General features: G+C 49.8%; 1 protein-coding gene across 1 annotated transcript in view; it reads right to left on the bottom strand.

The window, feature by feature from the left end:
- The window catches only part of LOC129475918 (P2Y purinoceptor 8), an 82,336-nt gene that overhangs the window by 43,481 nt on the left and 26,569 nt on the right, over positions 1–12,286 (bottom strand). The gene's annotated exons all lie outside the window — the stretch shown is intronic.

The following is a 12,286-nucleotide window of genomic DNA, read 5'->3' on the forward strand; positions in this document are numbered from 1 at the left end:
TTTCATTTTTATTTATTATTATTATTATTATTTGGGACAAAGTTTCACTCTGTCACCCAGGCTGGAGTGCAGCGGTGCAATCTCGACTCACTGCAACCTCTGCCTCCCGGGTTCAAATGATTCTCCTGCCTCAGCCTCCGGAGTAGCTGGGATTACAGGCATTTGCCACCAAGCCCAGCTAATTTTTTGTATTTTTAGTAGAGATGGGGTTTCACCGTGTTAGCCAGGATGGTCTCGATCTCCTGACCTCATGATCCACCCACCTCGGCCTCCCAAAGTGCTGGGATTACAGGCGTGAGCCACCATGCCCAGTGAGTTTTCATTTTTATTTATTATTTTTTGAGATGAAATCTTGCTCTATCACCCAGGTTGGAGTGCAGTGCTGTGATCTTGCCTCACTGCAACCTCCGCCTCCCGGGTTCAAACGATTCTCCTGCCTCAGCCTCTGGAATATCTGGAACCACAGGCATGTGCCACCACGCCCGGCTAATTTTTGTATTATTAGTAGACACAGGGTTTCTCCATGTTGGCCAGGCTGGGCTTGAACTCCTGACCTCAGGTGATCCGCCCGCCTCAGCCTCTCAAAGTGCTGGGATGACAGACATGAGCCACCACTTTGCTTATTTCTGTTTTGGTCACGTCCTCCCGGGAGGGTGGCGGGGGGGTGGCAAACCTCCTCCCCTCCCTCCCCCACTTCGAACACAGAGTGAGTGTTGGTGACACTCAGCCAGGGACAGGGCCCCACTGCGAGCCAGGTTCCTCTTTCTACTGACTCTCTGGGGACCCTGTTTGCTTCCCTGCAACACGCTTTGCTGAAGAGCCTCCGTGCTGGCTGCCGTGTGAGCTGCCCCTGTCCCCAGCCTTCCCCACCTGCAAACCCAAATCGAGGGCCTCCCAGCTGGGTTGGATGGTGGCCCCCAGAGATACGTCCATGTCCCCAGCCCTGCTATTTGGGGAGGGGCTTCATTTGGAAAAGAGGGTCTTTGCAGATTCATTCCGTTGTGGATCTTGAGAGAAAATAATCCTGCATTGTCTGGGTGGGCCCTAAATGCAATGACGGGTGTCCTTCTAGAGACGGAAGAGGAGACACAGACACAGAGGAGAAGGCCACGTGGAGATGGAGGCAGAGCCTGGAATGACGTGGCCACAAGCCCAGGGACGCCTGGAGCCCGCCGGAGCTGGGAGAGGCAGGAAGGAGCCTCCCCTAGGGCCTCCAGAAGGAAGTGGATACAATTGTAGTGGGTTGAACAGTGGTCTTCCAAAAAAGATCTGTCCACATCCTAATTCCCAGAACTTGTGAATGGGACCTTATTTGGAAATAAGGTGTCTGTCATAAGTGAAGGATCCAGAGGTAAGATGATCCTGGATTAGGGAGGCCCTAAATGCAGTGACAGGTGTCCTTCTAGAGACAGAAGAGGCGACTCAGACACAGAGGAGAAGGCCACGTGGAGATGGAGGCAGAGACTGGAGTGATGCAGCCACAAGCCCAGGGATGCCTGGAGCCCCCAGGAGCTGGAAGAAGCAGCAAGGACCCTCCCTTAGAGCTCCTTGAGGGAGCACGGCCCTGAGACATTTTGATGTCAGACTTCTGGCCCCCGGAACTGTGAGAAAGTAAATGTCTGTTATTGAAGTCCCCACTTTGCCGCATTTTTTTTTTGTCAGCCTCAGGGTACTCACAGAAATGGCTTTGTCTCTGCACGCCTAAAATCGTTTTAATGTTGCTACCGAACAAGTTTGAAAGATGCAGGCAGTTTCTGATGCGCCACGAGCTTAGTTACTTAAAATACAACTGCCAGCCGGGCGCAGTGGTTCACGCCTGCCATCCCAGCACTTTGGGAGGCCGAGGCGGGCGGATCATCTGAGGTCAGGATTTCGAGACCAGCCTGGCCAACATGGTAAAACCCCGTCTCTACTAAAAATACAAAAATTAGCCAGGTGCGGTGGTTCACACCTGTAATCCCAGCACTTTGGGAGGCCGAGGCGGGTGGATCACCTGAGGTCAGGAGTTTGAGAACAGCTTGGCCAACATGGCGAAACCCCATCTCAGCCAAAAATACAAAAATGAGCTGGGCGTGGTGGCGGACACGTGTAGTCCCAGCTAATCAGGAGGCTGAGGCAGGAGAGTCACTTGAACCGGGGAGGTGGAGGTTGCAGTGAGATAAGATTGCACCACTCCACTCCAGCCTGGGCAACAAAGTGACACTCCATCTCAAAAACAAACAAACAAAACAAAACAAAACAAAACAATAAAACTGCCTGCTGGGCACAGTGGCTCACGCCCATAATCCCAGCAGTTCGGGAGGCCGAGGCAGGTGGTTCATCTGAGGTCGGGAGTTCGAGACCAGCCTGGCCAACATGGTGAAACCCCGTCTCTACTAAAAATACAAAAATTAGCTGGGCATGGTGGCAGACACCTGTAGTTCCAGCTACTCGGGAGGCTGAGGCAGGAGAATCGCTGGAACCCGGGAGGTGGAGCTTGCAGTGAGCCGAGATGGCGCTGTTGCACTCCAGCCTGGGCAACAGACCAAGACTCTGTCTCAAAAAAAAAAAAAAAAAAAAAAGATTTAGGAATTCCATATGCTTCTTTGCCCTCCTTGAAGCTTCTATTTCAATCTTATTGCCTCCTGATGTCATGTAGACCTGGATTTGAAAGCCTTTTAGTGCTGACCCTGTCCATCTCATGACAGCAAAACAGTTCATGTGTTGAAATTTAACCATGGGTTTCACTTCCAGGTACCATAAGGATCCCACGTGCTGGAAACTTTCTTCTGTTGAAATGTTCTCTGTGGTCAAAACTGATCAGGCTGGGTGCAGTGGCTCGTGCCTGTAATCCCAGCATTTTGGGAGTCTGAGGCGGGTGGATCACTTGAGGTCAGGAGTCTGAGACCAGCCTGGCCAACATGGTGAAACTCCATCTCTACTAAAAATACAAAATCAGGCTGGGTGCAGTGGCTCACGCCTGTAATCCCAGCACTTTGGGAGGCCGAGGCGGGCAGATCACGAGGTCAGGAGATCGAGACCATCCTGGCTAACACAGTGAAACCCCGTCTCTACTAAAAGTACAAAAAATTTGCCAGGCGTGGTGGCGGGCGCCTGTAGTCCCAGCTACTGGGCAGGCTGAGGCGGGAGAATGGCGTGAACCTGGGAGGCAGAGCTTGCAGTGAGCTGAGATCGCACCATTGCACTCCAGCCTGGGGGACAGAGGAAGACTCTGTCTCAAAAAAAAAAAATACATAAAAAATAAAAACAAAACAAAATTAGCCAGGTGTGGTGGCGCACGCCTGTAATCCCAGCTACTCGGGAGGCTGAGGCAGGAGAATTGCTTCAACCTGGGAAATGGAGGGAGTATTGCCTGAGGCAAGGAGTTTGAGACTAGCCTGGGTAGACCCTATTTCTACAAAACAATAATAATAATTGGCTGGGCATGGCGGTATGTGCCTATGGCCCTAGCAACAGGAGGCTGAGGGAGGAGGGTCACTTGAACCCAGGCACATGGGGCTACGGTGAGCCATGTCTGTGCCATTGCACTCTAGCCTGGGTGACAGAGAAAGACCCTAGGTCTCAAAAGACAGACAAACAAAAACACCCCATAACTAAAAAGTGATCAAAGCAACATAAACGTATCATACACCTTGACACACAATGATTAAACATGAAAGTAAAATTGTTTTGTAAATTAATTTCTGAATGAGATGAATCTTTTTTTTTTTTGAGATGGAGTCTCGCTCTGTTGCCCAGGCTGGAGGGCAGTGGTGCCATCTCGGCTCACTGCAAGCTCCGCCTCCCGGGTTCACGCCATTCTCCTGCCTCAGCCTCCTGAGTAGCTGGGACTACAGGCGCCCGCCACCACGCCCGGCTAATTTTTTGTACTTTTAGTAGAGACGGGGTTTCACCGTGCTAGCCAGGATGGGAGATGAATCCTTATCACGGTTTTCCTATGCATTTAATGAAGGACCTTTATCCAGCTCACACATCAGTCCTGCTGCTATTTGATGAGTTTGTATGTGAAGGCACTCAATCAGAACAAACAGATCATGTTAAGCCGGGCATGGTGGCTCACACCTGCAATCCCAGCACTTTGGGAGGCCGAGGAGGGCAGATCACTTGAGGTCAGGAGTTCAAGACCAGCCTGGCCAACATGGCGAAACCCCGTCTCTACTAAAAATATAAGAATTAGCCAGGTGTGGTGGTGGGTGCCTGTAATCCCAGCTACTTGGGAGACTGAGGCAGGAGAATGGCATGAACCCAGGAGGCAGAGGTTACAGCGAACCCAGATTACGCCACTGCACTCCAGCCTGGGCGACAGAGTGAGACCTCATCAAAAAAAAAAAAGGAGAAAAAAAAGATTTGCTGGCCGGGCGCGGTGGCTCACGCTTGTAATCCCAGCACTTTGGGAGGCCGAGGTGGGTGGATCACGAGGTCAGGAGATCGAGACCACGGTGAAACCGCATCTCTACTAAAAATACAAAAAAAATTAGCCGGGCGTGGTGGCGGGTGCCTGTAGTCCCAGCTACTCGGAGAGGCTGAGGCGGGAGAATGGCGTGAACCCGGGAGGCGGAGCTTGCAGTGAGCCGAGATCGCGCCACTGCAGTCCAGCCTGGGTGAGAGAGCGAGACTCCGTCTCAAAAAAAAAAAAAAAAAAAAAAAAAAAAAAGATTTGCTAAAACAAGTTATTACTGACCTGTAGATTAACACAAAGCAGATTCAGAGGACATTGCGCAAAAGCTTGATGCCAGGGATTTATCAGTGAATCTTGAAAAATGTCAGGAGTCCTTAAAATCCATTAAGTTGGGCCATAGGCCAAGGCAGGAAGATTGCTTCGGGCCAGGAGTTTGAGACCAGCCTGGGCAACATAGCTACATCCCATCTCTAAAAAATCCCCCCAAAAAACTAAAAAAAAAAAAAAAAAAAATTAGCCAGCTATGGTGTGCACCTGTAATCCCAGCTACCTGGGGGGCTGAGGTAGGAGGATTGCTTGAGCCTGGGAGGTTGAGGCTGCAGTGAGCTGTGACTGTACCACTGCACTCCAGTCTGGAATAATTTTTTGAGCGAGACCCTGACTCAAAGACAAAAAAAAAAAAAAAACTAGGCAGGGGGCAGCGGCTCACTCCTGTAATCCCAGCACTTTGAGAGACTGAGGCAGGCGGATCACCTGAGGTCAGGAGTTCAGGACCAGCCTGGGCAACATGCTGAAACCCAGTCTCTACTAATACAAAAATTAACCGGGCATTGGCCATGTGCAGTGGCTCACGCCTGTAATCCCAGCACTTTGGGAGGCCAAGGCAGGTGGATCACGAGGTCAGGAGATAGAGACCATCGTGGCTAACACGGTGAAACCCCGTCTCTACTAAAAATACAAAAAATTAGCCAGGCGTGGTGGCGGGCACCTGTAGTCCCAGCTACTCGGGAGACTGAGGCGGGAGAATGGCGTGAACCCGGGAGACAGAGCTTGCAGTGAGCCAAGATCGTGCCACTGCACTCCAGCCTGGGCAACAGAGCGAGACACCGTCTCCAAAACAAACAAACAAAAAAAATTAGACGGGCATGGTGGTGCGTGACTGTAATCCCAGCTACTCGGGAGGCTGAGGCAGGAGAATTCATTTGAACCCGGGAGGCGGAGTTCCAGTGAGCCGAGATCGTGTCATTGCGCTGCAGCCTGGGCAATAAGAGCTAAACTCCATCGCAAAAAAAAAAGCCCTATCTATCAGCTTGGAAAAAAAATCAGTGTCTCCAGCCCAGAGTTCGAAGTGTTTTGACAAGGCTGGGAGAAGAAGCAGGATAATTAGCTGAACCTGTGAGTATTTCTGTAGCTGTGCTGGGCTGACCATCAGAATTCACAGCTTTCTCTCATCCACCTGTTCCAGAAAAGTCAGCAGCTAAAAGCGAATGTGGATACAATGAGTTCCTCCTGACCACAATCTCTAGTCTAGGTCTAATTACAGAAGCTAGGGAAGCTGTAGACAGAAGGAATCCCTCGCTGCTGAATGCAGTCGTTCTGTAGTCTGCGGGAGCTGGCCACTATTTCTGACAGACAGAAGATTAGGGTTAGGATTAGAAGATCAGGTCGCCATTTCAGAGAGCCGGAAGATTAGAGAAGAAGACTGCAATAATTGGTATCTTTTTTTGTTTTTGTTTTTTGAGACAGAGTCTCACTCTGTCACCCAGGCTGGAGTGCAGTGGTGCGATCTTGGCTCATTGCAACCTCCGCCTCCCGGATTCATGCCATTCTCCTGCCTCAGCCCCCCGAGTAGCTGGGACTACAGGCACCTGTCACCATGCCTGGCTTACTTTTGTATTTTTAGTAGAGACAGGGTTTCACTATGTTGGTCAGGCTGGTCTTGAACTCCTGACCTCGTGATCCACCCGCCTCGGCCTCTCAAAGTGCCGGGATTGCAGGTGTGAGCCACTGTGCCCAGCTGGTGTCATATCTTAATGCTGTGTAGAAACGTATCCAGTCTGTATTAGTTATCTTGGGCTTCTGTAACAAATTCCCACAGGCCAGGCAGCTTAAACAACAGACACTGATTCTCCCACAATCCTGGAGGGTGGAAGTCCAAGATCAAAGTGCGGGCAGGGTTGGTTCCTCTTGAGGCCTCTCTCCTGGGCTTGGAGACACTCTCTTCTCCCTGTGTCCTCACAGGGTCGTCCCTCTGTGTGTGTCTGTGTCCTCATCTTCTCTTCTTGTGAGGTGTCTTAGTTCATCTCAGGCTGCTATCACAGAATACCATAGACTGGGAGGCTTATAAACAACAGACATTGATTCTCCCACAGTCCTGGAGGCTGGAAGTCTGAGATTCAGTTGTGGGCAGGGCTGGTTCCTCCTGCAGCCTCTCTCCTGGGCTTGGAGATGCCGTCTTCTCCCTGTGTCCTCACAGGCTTGTCCCTCTGTGTGTGTCTGTGTCCTCATCTTCTCTTCTTGTGAGGTGTCTTAGTTCATCTCAGGCTGCTATCACAGAATACCATAGACTGGGAGGCTTATAAACAACAGACATTGATTCTCCCACAGTCCTGGAGGCTGGAAGTCTGAGATTCAGTTGTGGGCAGGGCTGGTTCCTCCTGCAGCCTCTCTCCTGGGCTTGGAGATGCCGTCTTCTCCCTGTGTCCTCACAGGCTTGTCCCTCTGTGTGTGTCTGTGTCCTCATCTTCTCTTCTTGTGAGGTGTCTTAGTTCATCTCAGGCTGCTATCACAGAATACCATAGACTGGGAGGCTTATAAACAACAGACATTGATTCTCCCACAGTCCTGGAGGCTGGAAGTCTGAGATTCAGTTGTGGGCAGGGCTGGTTCCTCCTGCAGCCTCTCTCCTGGGCTTGGAGATGCCGTCTTCTCCCTGTGTCCTCATGTGGTTGTCCCTCTGTGTGTGTCTATGTCCTAATCCCTTCTTATAAAGACGCCAGTCCTGTTGGATCAGAGCCTCCCCACAGACTCGCTGAATCTCAATCACGTCTTCAAAGACTCTACGTTGAAATGCAGTCACATTCGAAGGCTCTGAGCGTTGGGATTGTCATCTATGAATTTAAGGGAGACACGGCTTGGCCCATATCAAAGTCCCGTGTCTAAATCCCTGATTCTGTGACGTCCGCACATCAACCCAGTGCCTCTGTGACTGGGTATCTCCTTATTCTATTGGATTCCTATTTAATGAGCCGCCTAAAACCTCTCCAAGTGCATCTCTGTGTGTTTGCATATGCTGCGCTGCAGGCTGTTGATGGCTTAGTGCTTCTGCAGACAGAAAATCTCATGCACTGGCAGGGCACGGTGGCTCACGCCTGTGATCCCAGCACTTTGGGAGGCCGAGGCGGGCAGATCACAAGGTCAGGACATTGAGACCATCCTGGCTAACACGGTAAGACCCTGTCTCTACTAAAAAAAAAAGAACAACAATAAATTAGCTGGGCGTGGTGGCGGGCGTCTGTAGTCCCAGCTACTCGGAGAGGCTGAGGCAGGAGAATGGCGTGAACCCGGGAGGCGGAGCTTGCAGTGAGCCGAGATCGCGCCACTGCCCTCCAGCCTGGGCGACAGAGCGAGACTCCATCTCAAAAAAAAAAAAAAAGAAAGAAAAAATCTCATGCTCAACCTCAAATTGGAAACATGAATCAGGGCGTCTCAGAAGACCTGAGCTGGGTTTCTGTGACTGACGTGGTGCTCTGGCCGCTTGCCCATCGCAAAAACGGATGAGACTGTGGAGAGCAGATCTTTATCTTTCTGAGAAGGAAGCAACAGAGGGCTTCGTCACCGGCCTTTCCGTTGGCCTTGGTGTCTTAATGACCACAGATAGTGTCCACGGAATGAGTTTCCTCGTGTCCAGCAAGGACAGGGCTGAAAAATGGAACCACTCCACAAAGAGGCACTGGATGAGTGTCTGCAGACAACTGAAGATAAAGCTTGGTGTCTCATCAACAATTTCAGAATATTATCCACTAGCTTAAGAAGATACAAAAGGCCTTCCGGGAGGCCGAGGCGGGTGGATCACCTGAGGTCAGGAGTTGGAGACCAGCCTGGCCAACATGGTGAAACTCCATCTCTACTCAAAATACAAAACTTAGCTGGGTGTGGTGGCAGGCGCCTGTCATCCCAGCTACTCAGGAGGCTGAGGCAGAAGAATCGCTTGAACCCGGGAGGCGGAGGTTGCAGTGAGCCGAGATTGCACCACTGCACTCCAGCCTGGGCGGCAGAGCAAGACTGCGTCTCAAAAACAAACAAACAATAAAACACAAAAAACAAAAAACAAAAAAATCCAGGAGGAGGACTTATAAATAGAGTAATTCTTCCATTTCTACCCCTGTGTAAAATTCCTTGAGTATTGCATTTTTTAAAATCATTTCCCATTTCTAAACTTGGTAACAAAAGAATATCTTTTTTGCATTGAATGAAGCATCTTGATTTCCTTCTGTGTTTTTTTTTTTTTGACACAGAGTCTCACTCCGTCAATTCTCCTGCCTCAGCCTCCCAAGTAGCTGGGATGACAGGCGCCCACCACCACACCTGGTTAATTTTTGCATTTTTCGTAGAGACGGGGTTTTGCCATGTTGGCCAGGCTGGTCTCGAACTCCTGACCTTAGACAACCCGCCTGCCTGAGCCTCTCGAAGTGCTGGGATGACAGGTGTGAGCCACCATGCCCGGTGCTTAATTTGCTTCTTAAAACACACTCCCCTGTGCCCTTCCCCTTCTAAGATGAGCCAGGAGGCTAATTGGGTAGACAAAAAAAAGATAGAAGTTTGTCTCTTTCTGGAGAGAACTGGTGTGGCCACAAGGCTATAGATAGAGATGTCTCTTCTGGGAGAAGACTGCCTGTTGGTCCCTTCCATTGAGAAACTAGCTCCTTTTCAGCCCTGAGCTTGGGGCATCAGTTGTTTGGATGTAAAGATGTGTCTACTACGTTGACCAGAATCTTGACGACGTCACCATGAGCTTGGTGACTCAGAGGGACCCTGGACATTTTGGACGTTTGTCACTTGCTGGCTACTTTTTTATTTTCTTTTTTTTTGAGACGGAGTCTTGCTCTGTCGCCCAGGCTGGAGTGCAGTGGCGCAATCTTGGCTCACTGCAAGCTCCGCCTCCCGGGTTCAAGCGATTCTCCTGCCTCAGCCTCCCGAGAAGCTGGGACTACAGGCGCCCGCCACCACGCCTGGCTAATTTTTGTATTTTTAGTAGAGACGGGGTTTCACTGTGTTAGCCAGGATGGTCTCGATCTCCTGACCTCGTGATCCACCCGCCTCGGCCTCCCAAAGTGCTGGGATGACAGGCGTGAGCCACCGCGCCTGGCCACTTTCTGGCCACTTTCATTTCTGTAGGCAATGGATGGGTCATAGGAGTCCCCAGGGCTACAATTAAGATGCAATGTAGTTGGAAGTGACATTGATTCAGGAGTCCTAGGTGCTGGCAAGGCCACCAAGAATAACTCAGACCTGGTCAAGTTTCAAGGCATCAGGTCCCTCTTTGTTCAAATCGGGTCCAAAAGTTCCATGCTCTACTGTTTCTAACAGGCTCCTGGAGGCCTTGCATACAGGCAACCCCCCAGCTGCCTCTGAGCCAAGTAAGGAGGGTCTAAGTTGAGAGGTGTGATCAGGGCAGGCGTCCTCACTTGCTCTGTGTGTGTCCAAGATGAAGTACCCTAGATTTCACCGGACGAGATGAGACCTGACATTCCACATTGTCCTTGAACACCTGGCAGTCAGCACCCACTACTTTCTGAGTCCTGGAAAAAATCAACCTCATGTCTCCTTGGATGAGTTGTCCTGGGAGACACGTCAGGACCCCACCCAAGCCTTCCCAGCCGAAAATCATCAGTGAGCCAGAAAAACTGTCACTCATATCGCTGGTGACCGCCGACGGTGGTTGGGAGCTGGGGTGGCTCATGAGTCCCTGCAGTACCGGCGACATTCCTGTTGTGTGGATTGTTAAACTGAGGCTCGGGGGGGCCGTGACGGCACCCAGCAGACTCCCCACGTGCCGGCCCCTCCTGTTGGCGATGTGTGATTTCCACCCCCCACCTGACTTCCCTCATCTCCATGCCACATTCATGAGTAGCTTCATGCTGAGTTTCAGCCTGTTTCTGGGTACACCACCCCTGTGGTGAGGGGGGGAAAGTAAAGGTTTTTCTCATCTGACAGAAGAGGAAATTGAGGTTAGCTATTAGGTCATGGCATGGCCGTGGTCAGACCCACGGCTGATAACATTTAAAGGCGCGCCTGAATCAAGCCAGTGCTGTCTGCCACTCAACACACACCCCACGTCTTTGCAGCCGGGCAGGACCAGGCAGGACCCACGCCGCCATCCCTCAGGGGACCTCCCTGCTGCCTCCCCCACCTCTTCCACCCCGTATGGCGTGTGCCTGATGGCCTCTCATCACTAAGCCCCTGCCCCCCGCCATGACGCCCTGTGGGTTCAGGGGAAAAATCCAGCAATGGCCTAGGTCAGGTCACATAAGATTCCTCACAACAGACTCTGATGTTCTGGCAGAATTGCTGAGTGTCTCTAAAACCATGGAAAGCCCCAGGGGCCGGCAGAGCTGCAGGCAGTCAGCTGGGGAGGTGGCCTTCATGCTGCCATTAACCAGGCTGAGTGTTGATCAAAGGTTTTCAACTGGGGCCATTGCGGTCCCCAGGGGGCGCTGGGCAGCAGCGACATCTCTGGCTGTCATGACAAGGTGGAGGAGCTCCTGGCATCTGGTGGGTGCAGCCCAGGGACACGGCTCAACACACCACAGTGCACAGGACGGCTCCGCCACAGAGAGTCATGCAGCCCCAAAATGTCAGCAGTGCTGAGGCTGAGAGACTCCGTATATCAGCTATCCCCACATGAGAGACTTTGTATATTGGTTATCTATGTATCCATCTATGTATCTACCTGTCTAGCCATCCATCTATTTATCTCTCTATCATCTATGTATCTATCTAACTGTCTAGCCATCTATCTATCCATCTATCATCTATGTGTCTATCCATCTATTCATCCATCTATCTATCCTATATGTATTTATCCATCCATCCATCCCTCCATCCATCCATCCATCCGTCCGTCCGTCCGTCCATCCATTCTATCTATCTATCTATCTATCATCTATATATCCATCCATTCTATCTATCTGTCTATCTATCTATCTATCTATCTATCTATCTATCTATCTATCTATCTGTCATCTATATATCCATCCATTCTATCTATCTATCTATCTATCTATCTATCTATCTATCTATCTATCTATCTATCATCTATATATCCATCCATTCTATCTATCTATCTATCATCTATATATCCTATCTATCTATCTATCTATCTATCTATCTATCTATCTATCTATCATCTATATATCCATCCATTCTATCTATCTACCTATCTATCTATCATCTATCTATCCATCCATTCTATCTATCTATCTATCATCTATCTATCTATCTATCTATCTATCTATCTATCTATCTATCTATCTATATCTATCTATCATCTATATATCCATCCTATCTATCTATCTATCTATCTATCTCTATTATCTATCATCTATGTATCTACGTATCTATCCATTCATTGTATCTACCATGTATATAACTATCTTCTATCTATCATCTATCTCATCTATCATCTGTATACATCTATCGTCTACCACCTATCTGTCTCAATATCTGTCAATCTATCATCTATATCTATGTATTACCTATCAATCTCAATAGCTAGCTATCAATCACCTATCATCTAATCTATTCATCCATTTATCTCAATATCTGTCAATCATCGAATAGTTATATCTATTCATCTATCTGTCTACACCTGGCTTAGAGCCTGAT

Source organism: Symphalangus syndactylus, chromosome Y, assembly GCF_028878055.3.
Source record: "Symphalangus syndactylus isolate Jambi chromosome Y, NHGRI_mSymSyn1-v2.1_pri, whole genome shotgun sequence".
Taxonomy (NCBI): Eukaryota; Metazoa; Chordata; class Mammalia; order Primates; family Hylobatidae; genus Symphalangus; species Symphalangus syndactylus.